General features: G+C 41.9%; 1 protein-coding gene across 2 annotated transcripts in view; it reads right to left on the bottom strand.

Moving 5' to 3' along the window:
* Window positions 1-14233, bottom strand: part of TMEM108 (transmembrane protein 108) — a 165242-nt gene extending 151009 nt beyond the window's left edge. The window contains exons 1-2 of one of the 2 annotated variants that reach the window (XM_074575192.1): window positions 13971-14233; window positions 5959-6088 (exon numbers count right to left, since the gene is read on the bottom strand). The gene's annotated coding sequence lies outside the window, so the exon portion shown is untranslated. Of the gene's footprint in view, window positions 1-5958; window positions 6089-11627; window positions 11761-13970 lie in introns of those variants that run through there. The other variant, XM_074575193.1, reaches the window with a different exon arrangement.
* Window positions 14234-14531: the final 298 nt, after the last annotated feature.

Genomic DNA, 14531 nt, shown 5'->3' with positions numbered 1-14531 from the left:
ACTCTGCATCTTTAACAATCTGAATCTTCAGAAGCTGCACATGCATTTTTTTTTCCCTTAATTGTGTTCCCAAAGTCAAACAAAGCTAGTGCTATTACTCCATTTAACCAAATGAAAGACTTGAGGTGGATCAATTTAGTAATTTGGCTAAAGCCATGCAAAAAAACCCTCAATCAGATCTTGTGGGTCAGACCATTCTCAGACTCTCTCAGTCTCACTTTCTAGCAAAAGAAATCACCACTCCTTCTTCTGACATAGTTTATCATATATATCATCTCCCCATGCCCTTTCATACACATTTAGAAAGATGTCAACAATTTAAATTTGGATCCTACACTGAAATGCATGAAAACATGCTTTTACAGAACGTTTAGAAGTCAAAATCTTCCCCCGCTTTTCAAGCACTTCGATTCGGCACTCAGCTAGCTCTTTACTGCTACAAACAACTCCAACTACGTGCAAAAGAGGATGCTGGCCTTCACTTGGGAAACTTCACATGATCTGCTTCTGCCTTCCTGCTCATGAGCATTCCTTTGACTCCTTAGCACTGCTATTGGCATGCTGAATGCCAGAAGACACTTGTTTAAAAAAGAATTTTATTTTGCATTTGCTTTTACAAAGACTTGTTTTTATGCAGTATACATCTAACTAAATCTAAGCAATTACCATGCGCATGTAAGGAGGAATAAAAAAAGATGAAAACAGAAAAAAGAGAAGATTGTATTACAGAGATTTAAAAATGTGCTTTTAGTCACCTAACATGTAATTAACAGCACAGATACAGAAATAAATATCCAAGTCACACTGTACACATTTGTAATGTTTCCTATACTGACTTAGTCTCCAGCATGAGGGCCTTTATTTTAGAGGGACCTCTTTAGCACAAGGTGATGCTGTCTCAGCTGCAACCTCACCTTTACAGACAGATTAGAGTTTAAAACTTAAGTTTGGCCCCTTCTAAGATGCTGAATTCCAAAACTGATTCTCTCCTGAATTTCTCTAGTTTTCTGTACTCCATTTACTATTTTCAGTTCTTTTCCTGAACTGAAAGCAGTTGAAACGAAGTGTGACCTTTCTACTGACTTTAAATCTGACCTAGAAACACACAGCTGAAATTCAACCGACTGACCCTTGGTCTAACTGAGGATAGGGGTGGTATGGCCTACTCATTCTGCAGAAAGATCAACCCGCTGGTGCAAGAGCCAGGTCTGGTGCTCAGTTTTAGATGTGGAATTTAGTTCTCTGCTTTGCATGATCCTGGGCTAATCTCAGTGGCCATCTGTATGGGAGGGTGGGATAAGGGCCTTTCCCCACCTCACATGGCTGATACAAGGTTGTCCTCAAAACCATGACTTGTTATGGATTGTGAGGCACCTGAGGCTAAATAAGTAGACACCCACAAGTGTCCCAGCTTTTGTTTCTATGTTTGGCAAGAAACCAGAGGAAGCACTACACATCCTGCATAACCAGGTACCCCCCTCCCCCCCCCAGTATTTACAGACTCTCTTAGGTTAGTATCATAGCAAGTTTACCTTTATATCTGATTTCCCAGTCTGATTTTACATGGTATACCAGTTTACTTTTATACCAGCTATCAAACAAGAGGTCATACTGACAAACTTCCTCCGCTCACTGATAAATTCCCCACCACACTTGACTGCACCCGTAAGACTTTTTTTTCCATCCACATTGTACCTAGTAGTGTCCTACCACCCCAAAAGACACATTATTGCTTATTATTAGGAATAGTAATCAAACTTGTCAGAACCAGATCATCAAGTGGAGTGACTTATGTATATTCAATGGCATCAGCATACTGAAAATATTACAAAAACAACTGTGTATTTCATGTAGTCATCAGGAAATAAATGCAGCATCCCACATGCTACTTGCATAGATGACTAAGTAGCAACAAGTCTTTAGGTATTGTTTACTGAAAAGACACTCTCCTTGCAGAAACAAATTAAAAACAAAGTTGTAACAATTCCCACTCGGTTACCCACATCAAAACTAGAAAAATGCATTCTTTTTGATTGTGGAAACTCTGATCTTGCTCCATACTACTTTCCTTTTGATGGGTTTTAAATATAATGTTCTGTGACTAGTGTCCAATGTTAGTAGTAATAAATAGAGGCAAGTACAAACACTGTTACTTGGCTCTGGTTTTACTCCTATATCTTAATGTCTGCTTTGGGAGGGCTGACTTCTGAAGCTAACTCCTTCAGCATTTAGCTCATGAAGGATCAAGGACTTCTAGCATGCTCTTGAGTAGTGACAGGGGAAAAAACCCTGGATTGCTAGCTGCTACCTCATCTTTTTAGTTCAGGCAGCACTGGGAAACACTGCAAGCAGAACCTACCGTTGGGGACAAGGGATCAAAAGGGCTGAAATTAGAAAAGACAGCTTGCCTGCCTTCAGTTCAAGTGGAAGTATTATGAAAAAGTGTTTCAAATTATGTCACACAGGGCAAGTGTCACTGCAGTTAGTAAGAACTGACTGTGCCAGCAAATGTCAGGACAAATTACACTGCAGGACAGGAAAGCTGTATGTCACCCTCACTTCCAGAAGGGAAGGCTTCCCTCCACTGCCAAGAAGGTGCTTCCATTTCCGAGTCGACTTAAATCAAACTGCTCTTATTCAAATCAAACAGCACAGAGGGATTACTATCGTGGACATTACGGGCAATTCTTCAGATCCCTCCCTACCTGCAGGGAAGAAATGCTTTGATTCTCTACCACCTTAAAACACAATCACCTCAAAGCTATAGGGCTGCATATGTAAATAGCTGCCTACAGGTTCTTGAAGCCACTGCTTCCCATGCTGATGAAAAATGTCTCACTGTCCCATGTGCTCCTGGGTCTGTACCCATCTAATCTTTCTTGCCTCTTCAATCCTGTCTATACTCTTTGCAGAAAGGTACATTCACAATTTATACTGGTGCGGTACCTGGCACAACTGAGGCTTCCTCAGCAGCTGGGGTCCCTCAGCACTACTAGTAAAAGTGAATAATAGGAACATCAAATTCAGTACACCAGAAAGGAGAAAGACAGAGCTAAGTCATAACCAAAATCAATTTATTTCATTTAACTGTAAGGAAATCTTTCACTCAACTGTAAACTCCTAGCAAAATGAACTTGTTTTGGTTCAGCTATCCTGAAGTTTGAAAATAAACGTTTCAATTATAAGTTATCAGTGCTTCAATACAGAGAACAAACACATCTTTATGTTCAGCAGAGGAAAAAAAAAGCTACAAAATATTTTGATGAGTTGCAGAAAATTTTATTCAGTTTGGAACTTTCTAATACATGAATTTCCAGAAGTTTAAGTGCTTTTTCAGGAAGATTTTCATTTAAAACTTAGATCGCTGAAAAAAAGTTAACTGAAACCTGCATAGCTTCTGTTAATATCAGAATACCTGTGTTGGGTATAAACCAGAAGGTAGTCTGTTCCTTCACTCCACAAAAGCTTTTTTCGATGTTTCAATAATTTCTCTTTCCAAAAAGGATAAACACACCTAGAAGGCTATCAAGAATAATATCCACAAATAAATGGCAATATAAAAGTTCAGGGAAGCAAGAGTGGCTTAAATCAAAGCCAGACATTACCCACAGCTATTTATTCTATCCCAGCCACAGGCTATCATCCCAAACAGAAAAGTAGCTATAGTAGACTCTCTCAGGTGCTTTAAAGCAGAGAGTAAACAGCACTGAAAGATCAATGAAGTTTTACGTGAAGATGGAGACTGTACACAGAAGTAGCTGGCTTGCAAGCTCACATTTCCACATGACAACTCTGCAGGGATGACAGCCTTTGGCAAATGAAAACTAACAAAGCAACTCTGGGGCTGTAACAACATTTTTGCTGTGAATAAGTGCCTATAAATCCAGTTAACTAAGACACTGCAGACGCTCTGACCCTGTACATTTTTCTTAGCCCCTAGTACCAGTTCTTTTCAGAAAGAACTCAATTTACGTGCAACTCCGTCTGTCATTGACTCATGTTCTGAATGGCTGGACTTGAGCTATGTCTGTGTAAGCAGAATTTCCCTCCATGTATTCATTCTCCTTCCCCAGAATGGCTGCTGCAGGAATGCAAATCCTATTTGGAAGGATTACTTGCCACGCAACAGCCAGAGACCCTGTCCATGGCTGGGCTCACTCCCATGCCAAGAAGTACAAACTTGGAAGCTCCGTCTCAGAGAAGGACAGAATTAAAGCAGGCAAGGTGGCAACACAAAATAGTATTCTCATTTCACATATGCAGCTGTCATTCCCCTCCTCCCCAGTATTTTAGGAATTTGCACTAAAGCCGGGGATTTCATAAAATGCAAGCGTAAAGATATTCAAACAAAAAAGCACAGACCAGGCCAGCATGTATGCTTGTGGAAGCTGGCAATAACTGGTGGCAATACAGATTCCACTGGAGCACTTGTGTATGGACACCAGGGGTCACACAATCATCTGTAAGGGGAATTCAAACTCTTCAGAGAAGTGTCTGCTATCTAGACCAGATCTTACAGGTTTTTATGGTCTATGTACATTCCTCTGTTAACAACAGTTATGGAAAGTTACTGGAATGTCCCAAGTACTCAAGAGCTTGAATGTGTTTTTCCTTGTAAGTTGTATTTGCTATTACTTATCTTTGCATTTTTTAAATACTTCACAGATTTCATTCCTGTTATTTCACCAGTACAAGGGAGCACCTCCTGTTTCTATAGGATGCAGTGCCACAGTCTGTTACATTCCCCACCTTAGGAAGAGCATCTCTTCAATTTAGTTCTTCCACAAAAGAAGAATGAGAGGAGCGTATCTCGTGCTTATGAAAATGGCAGATTTGATAATGCTGGTGGACAGTATTTCTGTACAGAATAGAAGCAACAGCAGTGCACTGCCCCAGCACAGACGGTTCCCTCATCATTTAACACTGGCTGGTGAAACTGGAGAAATTAAGTGTTACACTGAGTTCAGCTGAAAGTCCTCTCTGGGTTAAAGAAAACACCAGCTAAGACAGTTGTAACTGCCCCTTTTGGCAACTGCACAGCTGCCTGATTTGAGCTCCTGAGTACCACAGAGCTGGTGGTGTGGTTTTGCATTTGCTCTGTAGCCATCTTGTGTTGATCAGAATCGTTAGAATACGAAGAAGTCCCACATAGCCATCCCCCAGCCATGCAGAACTAAATCACCTCGGAAATGAGAAATTTCACTTTAAAATTAGTTTGCTTCCAAATAAGCTTTTGAAAATTTGTGTTTTGTACCTTCCCTGAAAACAACTCTGTAAAGGAAGAATTCAGAAATGACAGTATACCCAGGCATCCATCAAGAGATGCCAAGAAAATGTATCAAGCTCTCCACCACCCTCAGCTTTGAGCAATACATAATTAATTTTTTTGGAAGAGATAGAGAAAAAAAGAAAAATGCAGCAGTTTTTATAAACAAACCATATAACAACCCTGACAGTGAAAGAACACTAAGACTGTCCAAAGAAAATGGCATAACTTGCATCTCCAGTTAGAGACATTTTCTGGCATCCAGTTCAGATACATTTTCTCCTGATTAAGATCCTGCACCGAGAAGTACAGGTTTCAAGTCTACTTCAGTCTACAGCAATTAATAAGCACATAAAAATGATGCCTTGGGTGAGTGGGGAGGTCTTCTATGAGCACATACTAAAAACAGACAACCTGTAGAGCCATCTGAACAGATACTTTACATAATAAAACTTTGGATTTTACAGGCCTGAGGACCTACATTTGTCATTGACTTTTGAAAGCTGAGGCCTTTTAAGGTCTGAACATAGTCCAGTTATACATTAATTGTAGGCCACAGTTATTAGTAGTGAGCCACTAAACTGAACAAGCTTTGGAGAACATCTCTATTGCCACCTTGGGCAGTACCACAAAAGAGAGCCGCGCTGCACTGAAGAGAAATAAACTAGCAGAAAAATGCTTTTGTGTCTTACCTTGTAACGGGAAGAGCAGATGCCTTCAAACATATCTATATCCATACAGTCCATTGGATCAGATCTTCCTGGTAATAGCAACTCTTCCAGCTTCTTATTTTCTGATTTTTAATCTGCCAGCTGGTGCAACCTGTAAATTTACAGAAGTGGGTGTGTTATTCCAAGATGTTCATTCATCTCATTCTACAAGGCATTCAATTTAAATACATATGGCTCTGTGCCATGTGGCTCCTATTGCTCTCCAGAGCTTTCAGTGTAATGGATTACAGACCACAACATTTCTGTAGGTTATTGGGTTTGGGAATATAAGTAGAGGACGCTCTAGTATTTCTTTGCAGAATTTCCAGAACATCTTATTCCATACGCCTATATCTTATATATTTAAGAACATGCTCCTACCTTATGAAATTCAAATACTTTAAAAAAAAAGCATAACTTGCATCTCTGATCTGTCATTTTATCTGTTAAAGATTGATTCTTGTGGAAAGGGACTAAGTTACATTTAAATATGAGTTCACGAATAGGTATGCTACTAATTTGAGAAACTGGAGGTTGACAGAGTAGCCAGGATTTATGTTCAGCAATTAAGATAACAAAAAAGAAAAACTGCCTTCTAAAGAAGTGATTTTGAACACTCTTCAAGATTTTTCAGGAGCAGAGTGAATTAGTGGGATGGTAGGAAAATTCAGTCAGAGGGATTTTTTTGGTAAACTAGTCAGGGAATCACAGTGAGATTTCTCAAATTTATCTATAGCTGTAGTGCTTTACAGGTATTTAAATATGGTTATCCAAAGGAAAAAGACCTCAGAAAACCAAGCAACATATTCTCTGCTTTGGCACTACAGTTTCCATTGGCAAAAGTTATGAGGGAGTCACTAACACATGCTTGACTCACCATTGCAGGCTAGATGGCACGTAGAGCATTACCTGTGTACCTGACAGATACCCCACCCCTAATATCTTGATCCCCTATACACAGGATCCACAAGCAGAACATTTTCATGGTGGATTTTACAAAAACATATTTTAGTTTCATGAAAGTTCAAACAGTTTACTGGCAAACAGGCATTCTACATTAGTTCAGATCTGCTTTGTTGAGGTGTGTTCAACTTCTCAAAGTATTTGATTGTTTTATTACGAGATTTCACCAGACACCCCTGGCTCCAGCACCATGGCACAGAAAATGGGATGCACAACACCTCTCCGCATTTTGGATGCTGCTGCTTAAAAGTTGACCCTGTTCTCTACAGAAACTGTTTATAAGTATTTCAAAGGTTCATATAGCTTTGTGTTGATATGGTTTGTAGTATACACATCTTATTTAGGCTGCTCGCTCTTCTTTTTTTTTTACCATAGAAAATTGAAAATTAACTCACTTCAGTCAGAATGCCTAAAAATCACCAGCGATGACATTTTAAATTGTATTAACCACTTGTAGCCTTATATCCTGGCTACTTCCCACCACGAAGGGTGGCACAGAAGGTCCACCCTGTCCCTGCATGGCAGAGCTGGCTTGTCACACACTGATGGCACAAGGTACATCTGATTTAATTGCCATTTAAACCTGAAACTCCTGATGGAACTAGAAAGTGGCTTAATCCTGGGGGATGTTTCAAGCAAGCTGTGCCTCCTCCTTGATGCAGACAGATCTCAGATCCAAAAGGTCATGCACAATCACCCTGGAGTCCTTGACTCTCAATCTCCAGATAACTCCCAGCCTTATGTAGGCTCTCCTCTTCCCTCTGACAACTTTCAGGACTTGATTTCAGCAAAGTACAAGATTTGTCCTTCAGAAGTAGTGGCTAAAATGAGAGCCATGACTTAACATGGAAAAAAATACAACATTCACTCTTACAAATTAAGCAGCAGAATGCAAACTGCTAGGAAAAAAATACTAAGAACGCCCCATTATACAGGCTATCTGAACAGTTCCAGGCTATGTTTTTATTTGATCCATGGTTTGGGACCTCTCTAATTAGGACAAAACCTCCCTCTCTGTGATGGTGGAGCATGTAGAGACTGCCACAGGGAATCAGTCTGCACTGTCATCCCACTGTATATTACAATAATTAAATCAAGCTCGTGTTGCAATTTAAGTATCACTCTTCTAAATCAAGATCCAACATAATGCCAAATATCTTCAAATAAGTAAATCTGGCATTAAAACATTAAGCTCTCCTGCCATCTCACACCTGTTGTATAGACCAGAGCCTGTAGTTCAGGACAGGCAGCCGCCAAGTCTCCTTGGCATTACATGAACGAACACCTCAGTGAGAAGGTGATCAATCTCCTTGTCCCTGTAGCACCCAGGAGACCTGAAGGAAGCAGGGTCCAGAGAGAGGTGAGTGACTGCTGTCCTTTGGATGGTGGCCCAAAGAGGCAATTCACTGAGACATGGACAGTGACCGGGTAGCAAACCAATCTTACTGTGCAACCTTCATTTTAGGACCATCATAAAGGACTCCTAAATGTAGTCCTGCATCATCTATTCTAGAGGACTACCCCTAGATTACAATCTGAATGCTAGTGATCCTTTAAGTGACCACAGAAAGCTTCTTTCCCCACCAATTCCCCCATATCTTCCACAATGAATACATTGTACTAGCGTCTTGTTATAAAACTACATTTGCTCCTTTAAGGCATTGTGGTGATTTACTTTTCCAGGCCCTTCCTGGAAAAGTCTGCCTTAACAGACAGAGTTTAGTAAAGCAGCCTGAGCTGCCCAGCCAAACTTTTTATTAAATCATACCAAAACTGCCAGAACTATATTATTGCAAAGACCGTTGGAAAGGAAAACTGCCCTGGCTGCCCTGGAAGCGTATATACCAACCTCAGAACAAAACTCACATTTTGATCCTTTTTGATTAATACTAATGTCATTGTTCATAGTTGCAAGATGCATTAAATCCTGCTTAAATTACCAAGCGTAGGAGCACTTGTGGACTTATATTCAAGACTGTGGTCTTCCCCCAGTAGCGTTATGATGAGGCAGAGATAAATCAGCCTGCTGCAACCAGCGTACCAGTTCCAGCTGCCCGCATTCCTCTGCACACTCACACCCTCCAACCCCTTCTCCTACCCCTTTCTCTTTGTCATTTTCTCTCCTTTCTCACTTCTTTTCTAGTCTTCCCTTTTGTATCACTACAGGTTGGAGGCCAACTGGCTGGGAAAACAGCTTTGCAGAGAAAGACCTGGGAGCCATGGTGGACAAGTCAACCATAAGCCAGAAGCACGCTCTTGTGACAAAGAAGGGAAAGTAAAGAAGGTGGAGCCAGAATCTTCTTAGGGGTGCCCAGTGAAAGGACAAGAGGAAACACACACAAACTGAAATACAAGCAATTCCATTTAAACATAAGAAACTCTCACTGTGAGGGTGGTGCAACACAGCGAGGCTGTGGAGTCTCCATGCCCAGAGACTGAAAATACTCAAAACCCAGCTGGACACAACCCCCTGCAGCCTGCTCTAGATGCTTTGACCAGACAACCTCCAGATGTCCCTGCAACCTCAGCCATTCTGCAAGCCTGTAAACAGAGCCCTGTCCCCTAATTTATTTAAACAAGTATGTTACTGACATGGCTAAGTTGAAAACCTGATCTTGAACAGTGGAACAAGTATGTCATTTGAGGTTTCCACACTTTATGGACTGATGAAACAATGACTTTGAAAGTTAAACTAGATGTTAAGAGATGCTCCTTACTTTAAGAATCATACAAGAACTCTTGTGCTTTTCTTAGAAGAAAAAGTTCTAGTGGTCAGTGCTGCTTGCAGTGAGATCAGTAGTTCTGCTTCCAGCATTCAATGCATCGCCCACTTGCGGCATTACATTTATGTCTTGCCCTTTATATCATGCTCCCAAATGGAGACTGCCAAAGCAATTTTAGTTCGCAAATCTTTTCCTCAGCGTCACAGCACACTGGATAAAACCTGCTTTCTGATGAAGAAGGAATGATGCGAGAGCACAGAGAATTCATCCCCATAACAAGGAACAAGTTGAACCCTTACCCAGTGCTCAAGAGAGCTTTGCAAAGGAAAACAGGTAAGTGCGGCAGCCCATACACTTCTTTCAGGGAATGCTATCAGCAAATCGAAGGTTACGCTGAGTGCTTTAACTATGGATTACATATACTGCCATCAGTGACAAGGACTACCCTGTATCAAGCAGAGACACATCATGTTCTTACCCAAAGAGCTGGCTAAGTGTTCTGCATAATCCAGTTCCTCAGTCAGCCAGGAGCAAGAGATGGGTCATTCTTTCCCACACCCATCACTCCCAATTGCAACAGTTAACATATTCCTATCATTAATGATCTACAGGTAACACTTCTAACCTCAACATTCTGAGTTCTAGTACCTCAAACTTAATTTTGAAAAGCTTTACTTACAACAGGCTACAAAGTAGGTTTAAAATTACAATCTGACTTCACTCCTATTTCTTTTGAAGAAAAATTCAGTCTTCAGTCAGACAAGAGAATCAACTATGAAGCTTTCTTTTTGTGGATATTAAGTTAGAACCTTAGCAGCAATTTTAATTTTTCCTATTTTGTATATTTACTGTAGCCAGCATGTGCCTTCAGCCAAGTTATTTGCAGTTACCCCACAGTGACTCTGTTGACTAATGGTTTCCTTGGACTAATTCAGGGAATGACAAGACAGTTCACTTCAATGTCTACTGATTTTAAGGTAACCATCTTCAATATCAGAGTCATAAAATTATGGAATGGTTTAGGTTGGAAGGGACCTTAAAGATCATCCAGTTCCAACCCCCTGCCATGGACAGGGACACCTCTCACTAGACCAGGTTGCTCAAAGCCCCATCCAGCCTGGCCTTGAACACTGCCAGGGATGGGGCATTGACAAATTCTCTGGGCAACCTGTTCCAGTGCCTCACCGCCCTCATAGTGGAAAAATTTCTTCCTGATATCTAATCTAAATCTCCCCTCTTCCAGTTTGAAGCCATTACTCCTCATCCTATCACTATACTCTGATAAAAGGTCCCTCTCCAGCTTTCTTGTAGATCCATTTATGTACTAGAAGGCCACTAAAAGGTCTCCCAAGAGCCTTCTCTTCCCCAGTCTGAACCCCAGCTCTCTCAGACTGTCCTCCCTCATAGGAGAGGTGCTCCAGCACTCTGATCATCTTTGTGGCCCTCCGCTGGACTCACTCCAACAGATGCACGTTCTTCTTGTGCTGAGGACTCCAGAGCTGGATGCAGTACTCCAGGTGGGGTCTCATTCTGCCCCTCTCCAGAGCAGAGGGGCAGAATCAGCTCCCCTGACCTGCTGGCCATGCTTTCGCACCCTATCACTCAAAGCAGATCTGTAACAGACACCACATTCTCTTTAGTTGCACTCCACCACACAGCTGAGTTTTGGATGCAAAAACTTAGTTTCTACTCATAAATTTTTTGGTTATTTATTCATTTAGTTGGTTAGTAAATACAGCCAGTCATACTAGTTTATATAGTCCACAAACAAGAATGTCATGAAACAATTCAGTGAGTTTTTACACAGATCCATTAACTCTGACCAGAATAAATCCTTTGCAAGTAATACACTAGAATTTATACATACATTAATTGCCTCTATTTACCTAGAAATTGATTAATCCAATTTACAACACAGCCAAAACCTCTGGTCTAGTTATAATCCTCAGAGAAGAATTTGTTTACCTGCAATGAGCTAGACTGGAGCACGAGTTGATTGGGTGTTGTGGATGCAGCTGAGGTCTGTTGCATGCCCACCAAGGGATTTGGCTTAGCTAAACTCTTGCTATGGGCAGCTGCAGGCTGTGAAGAAATGCAATCTGTGCTGATTCAGCTTATCTGTTGAGGCAAAACTCAGCCCTGGCAAGACCTCCAAGGGAAAGTAGCACCAGAGCAGACACTACAGCACAAGCACTTAGGAATATTGCCTCCTGTTGCCAGGAGAGGAAAGATTGCCCAGTGTTTTAAAACTTTTTAAGGTAGTCAGTGTCAATACATAAAATGTCTTTAATGTATGCACACTATTGCAGCTATTTTAGCATTACATTGGCACATCAGTTTTATTATTAGAAATAAAAGGCTTTGTCAATAATAAGCTCGAGTTTTATTTTATTCTGCATTATGCTATTGTAACTGCAGATCCTGTATACAATCGCATAATTGCGTCTCTACCATTCTAACACTTGTAATTGCATTCCCTCTTTCTTTAATCTCTCCAGCGTAAAGACTAAAGTTCAAAGTATTCCATATCTGGCATTAATCTAGAGAACACCAGTTTACAAGGGTAGAGTAAATTCCATCAGTCCTAATAGGATTAAAGGTTTTTCTGCAGTTTTCAAATGCTCAGAAATAACAAGTATTTTTTGAAGGAATAGGTGGTGTTCGTACAGTTGATTAGCATGGTCCACCATGATCAGAACAGCTGGTAGGAAATTCACCATAATAATTTCACTGCCTCTGCATCCAAGACTACTTTATGATTAGGACCTACAGTATGTCTGCTACATAAACTGGAGGAGAATAGGTCACTCTGGGACAACAGCATAGTAAGCAATACCCAGTTGCTTGCATGTGTAGATTTTGGTCTAATTAATATAGTTTTTAAGAAAAAGTCACTACAATATTTTCAGATACAGGTAGTGTCACTGTTACTATACTGTTATCTATTCCCGCAATTTATCTGGTTAAAAAAAAATAAATCATTCTGCAAATGTAAAAGTCAGAACTTAATATAGATTTGAACAGTTGCATCTGCTTTTCAGAGGTACTGCTGCAAAGCATTAGGAGAAATTTGTAGCTTTTTTAAAATTTGCTTTTGAATTGCATTCCTTAATCTACTGTTTTGCACCCCCCTACCCCCCAAAAAACCTGAACAGCTGTAAAATGACAACCTCGTTCATCAGACACACACTCCCATTGCCGATTTACCTCCTAAGGCAGTCAAAGGGTCATTTTTAAACATTAAATTGTCAATAGGATAAAGAGAGACTGATCCTACTTGCTTTAATTAGTTTCTTTTTTCCACAGAAGCCTCTCCATATAAAGGACTCCCTCCATAGACATTGAAAGCCTGACTGCTTTCTGCAGTTGAGGTGGATTTTCTCTGTTAGAGTATATATTTTGTAGTTCTGCTGCACTAGCACAGCCATTTATTCATAGCATAGTTCAGTTTCCTACACAATTTTTCCTGTAGAACTCAGTTCAATCCTTAATTACTCATCCATAGCTGGTTTATCTGTTACAACCCATCTATTCAATCTATGCTTTAAAATATTTTACCGAAACAGTCATCTGGCCCCTCCTACTATTTGAGAGAAACATACGAAGGCTCTCTCTTGTAAACTGCCTAGATAAAAGGTATTGCCTATCACAGTACTACAACAGGCTTTTTCAGTTGGCTATGCTTCAAGACCTGTTTAAAAAAAGGATATCGTCTTTCGTGCAGTCTTCTACTTTAAATACAATATGCAAGCCACAGACTTCCACTTCATTGCGATATGGAGCAGTCCTGTGCCTTCGGCTGTATATTGCCAATATGTATCTCTGCAAAAATACACTCACTGGTCACGACGAGCACCTTGTAGTCCCAGCTTGAAAAAAAAATAACCCTGCCTTCTACAAGGCAACGATGCTTTTCATGCGATGATAGATACTAATGTCACCTTCCCTCGCAGCTCCCACCCATTCAAAAAGAGTGGAAATAACCCATATGCGATTTTCACTACGTGCCTACCCCTGAAACTGCTTATTCACACATAACCGAGCCCACTAAGATACAGGAGGGCAGTTACAAGGCAACGCTTTTTCAACTATCAGCGCAAAACCACCAGCCAACTCCCACTTCCGAGCATATTTCATAAAATAATACGAAGAAAACCGACAAGCAAACCCATCTCGGGAAGCGGAGCCCCCATCCCCCCCCACCCCTTACTCCAGGGGCTTGCGGTGCCGAACCCAACCCCGGTGCACCCACCCCGCCGGCTGAGCCCCGGCAAGAAGGACCCGCCGGCGGCTACCGCTGCCGCTTACCTCCGCCGCGGCGCCGGCGGCGGCTCCCCCCGCGCTGCGGAGCGGGCACCGCCGCACGCTGCTGCTCCCCCGGCGGCGCGGGCGGGGCTCCCGCCGGCCCGGCCTCCCCGGGAAGGGTCCCCGGCTGCAGCGGAGGGAGGAAAGGCGGCGGGCTGGGGAGGGGGAGGCGGCGGTGTCCCCACCGCGGAGGAGCGGCAGGCGAGGTGCGAGCAGGGAGTGTAAATGCTGAGCCGGTGTTGCGGCAGCGGGGAGCGGCTGCGAGGGGGATTAGGGGCAGGGTTTGTGCAAGGGCTGGATGGGATTAGCGGTAATTGCGCCGAAAGGGGAAGTCCGGTGTTTAGGGGGCCAAGGCTGGAAAGGTTAAACGCGCAACAAAAGCAGGTGATCGGAATGCGGCGTTCAAATTATAGGTGGCAGCTGCAGCGGTTCGCTCCCTCCAGTCCCTTTTGATACAAGGTCCTTTGAAATTCTGACAGCGTTTTACTGCCCTTACTTACCTTACGCGAGGGCTGGTGTGCTTTCAGGGCAGCTCATACAGTTTTGAACCCGGCCGGAAGAGGC

Source organism: Larus michahellis, chromosome 2 (genome assembly GCF_964199755.1).
Source record: "Larus michahellis chromosome 2, bLarMic1.1, whole genome shotgun sequence".
NCBI classification, from domain to species: Eukaryota; Metazoa; Chordata; class Aves; order Charadriiformes; family Laridae; genus Larus; species Larus michahellis.
Note: the sequence above shows the minus strand (reverse complement) of the source record. Positions and strands in the feature narration are given on the sequence as shown.